This window comes from Panthera pardus, unplaced genomic scaffold (genome assembly GCF_024362965.1).
Source record: "Panthera pardus isolate Hobbes unplaced genomic scaffold, ASM2436296v1 HiC_scaffold_12, whole genome shotgun sequence".
NCBI lineage: Eukaryota > Metazoa > Chordata > Mammalia > Carnivora > Felidae > Panthera > Panthera pardus.
In genome coordinates this window covers 95,443,338-95,446,135 of record NW_026526677.1, presented here as the reverse complement: position 1 = coordinate 95,446,135, position 2,798 = coordinate 95,443,338, and the positions used below count along the sequence as shown (strand labels likewise).

At 46.3% G+C, this 2,798-nt stretch overlaps 1 non-coding gene across 1 annotated transcript; it reads left to right on the top strand.

Annotated features, from left to right (window-relative positions):
* Nucleotides 1–2,355: 2,355 nt before the first annotated feature.
* On the top strand, nt 2,356–2,517 carry LOC128776352 (U1 spliceosomal RNA). The gene has a single exon (XR_008421429.1). It is a non-coding gene; the product is annotated as a U1 spliceosomal RNA (small nuclear RNA).
* Nucleotides 2,518–2,798: the final 281 nt, after the last annotated feature.

The following is a 2,798-nucleotide window of genomic DNA, read 5'->3' as shown; positions in this document are numbered from 1 at the left end:
CCTGCTCCAGCTCTCCCTTGGATTCTACCCAGCTGAGTATTTCTCTGGCGACTCAAATCACGGCTACCACTGAGCTCTTCATCTGTTTCCAATAGTAGCGCCTCCTTTTTCTCCTGTTTCTGTTCAGGGGGCCCCCTCCTCCAGCTACGCAAGTCAGCACCCATTCAATTCTGATACCGACTACCCTGAGTTGTCGAAGACCCCACGGGCCCAGCCCCCAGAAAGACGGCCCTCACTTGAAACGCCAGCCCCAAGTTGGGGGCCCCAGGTCACCTGCACTTGTGGCCAACTGGATACAAATTCAGGGAGTCTCCTGATCTCCTTAGGTCTCGTAATCCATTGGAAGGACTCACAGAACTCAGGAACACATTGTATCTATGATCGCAGTTTCATTATGAAGGATCAGGACCAATCAAACAAAGAGACCAGAGGGCGAGGTTTGGGGAGCCAGGCCCAACGGTGTGTCCACCAGCCACGAAGCTCCACTGAGCTTTTCACTGGGGTTTCACTACGTAGGCATGATTTACCGAATCATTGGTGATAAGACTGAGCTAATTCTTCAGTCCCCTTTCCTCCCCAGAAGAAGTCACATGGTACTCATCACACGGGTGGTGTTTCCGGCAGGACCAGCCCCCTTCCCCCGAGCCATCTCATTAGCATAAATTCAGGTGTGGTCCAAGGGACCACCAGGAATAACAAAGCTTAGAAAATTCCAAGGATTGGATCACGTGGGTGGCTCAGTCAGTTGAGCATCTGACTCTTGATTTCAGCTCAGGTCGTGGTCTCATGGGGCCCATCAGGCTCCATGCTGGGCTGGGTGTGGAGCCTGCTTGGGTTCTCTCTCTCCCTTTCTCTCTGCCACCTCCACCCCACTTGTGCACGCACTTTCTCTCTCTCTCTAAATAAACTTAAAAAAGAGAAAGAATTCCAAGCATTTCGAGTCTTCTCAGGAACCAAGAACAAAAGTAAGTCAAATTCTTTTTTTGTTGTTGTTTATTTTTGAGACACAGAGAGAGACAGAGAGCAAGGGAGCATGGGCAGGGGAGGGGCAGAGAGAGGGGGAGTCACAGAATCCGAAGCAGGTTCCAGGCTCTGAGCTGTCAGCACAGAGCCCGACGCTGGGCTCGAACTCATGAACCACGAGATCATGACCCGAGCCGAAGTCAGACACTCAACTGACTGAGCCACCCAGGCGCCCCTAGTCAAAATCTTTATTGTACAACAGGTACATGAAGGCTAATTACTTGCCCGAGGTCACATGGTTGGGTCTCAAACCCAAGAAATCGGGTACAGAATCCACATCTTAAGTATTCTCTTTCAGTAAAAATGTTACTGTTGTTTTCAAATGGGTCTTGCGCACTGCTTATCAATTTTATTCCGAGATACTTCAGTTTGGGCATTGTAGTGTGATCGAGATTATCTTATAGTTTTAAATAATTATCACAGGTGTATATGAAGATCACTGGATTATATATATATTCGGTATACAGTCCCTTTACTATTATCTCTAACAATTTTTCCATGGATTTTCTTGCAACTTCAAAGCGAACAAACGTTTTCTACCCCAATGAAGATTATCTTATTGCCTCTTTTCCCGCTGTTATGCTTCATTTTTCTTCTCTACTTGTGCCTGCTTTTCCTTAAGCAACAGTGTTGACCAAAAACTCCATCCAAATTCAAAGGAGAGATCCCAAGAGGTGTTTTGGGGCTCCAGAAGTCCCTTCCCAGCAGAGGGGGCAGTTGAAACGAATCTTGAAGGAAGACGTACCCAACGGGAGGGGAGAGGGTTGGTGGGTCAGGACTGGACCTGAGGGGGCTAGACAAATGCTTATTTAGTTCACTGATTTCAGTAGAAGGTTGTAGAAGGTTTGAAATGCCATGTTGCAGAATCAGATCTCCACACAGGGAAGGTATGGACGCGTTTTGAGCAGAGGAGTGACGAGAGAACAGTACACACGGAGCGGATGGAGATTGGGGAGCATGGGAGGGTTTGGAGATAGAATGGGAACTTCTGCTTGAATTTTTTATTTCGTGGGTTTTTTTTTGTGTTCTGTGGATGCTTTATAACATGCTTTGTGCCTAACAGCACATTATGAGCTTCATAAAATAAATACACACATAACAATCGGTAGGTATTGAAAGATTATTTTCACAATCAAAATTTAGACACAAGTGCGTCAGAGAAGCACCATGTTACCACCAGTAAGCAACCGCGATACTCTTAGATTCAGGCAATTTATTCCTAAACCATGAAAAGATAGAACCAATGGAAGAAACCCAAAGGAATCTCAGAGACTCAGAAACTGAAATGAGGACAATTTTGTTTTGTTTGTTTTGTTAAAGATAGCCACTAAAATACTTACCTGGCAGGGGAGACACCCTAATCACGAAGGCGATTTTCCCAGGGCCAGGCTTATCCATTGCACTGCGGATGTGCTGACCCCTGCGATTCCCCCAAATGTGGGAAACTCGACCGTGTAATTTGTGGTAGTGGGGACTGCATTTGCGCTTTCCCCTGAGAAGAAAAAAAAATAACCACTAAAGACAATTATGAATATGGTGGTTAACTCCAAGTGTCTATGTGAAAAGATTTCAGTGATAATCATATTTATTTATTATAAATGATTTAAAGTAATTATATGAGGGGCTCCTGGGTGGCTCAGTCGGTTAAGCATCTGACGTCAGCTCAGGTCATGATCTCACAGTTCATGGGTTCGAGCCCCACGTCAGGCTCTGTGCTGACAGCTCAGAGCCTGGAGCCTGCCTCGGATTCTATGTCTCCCCCTCTCTCTCTCTGC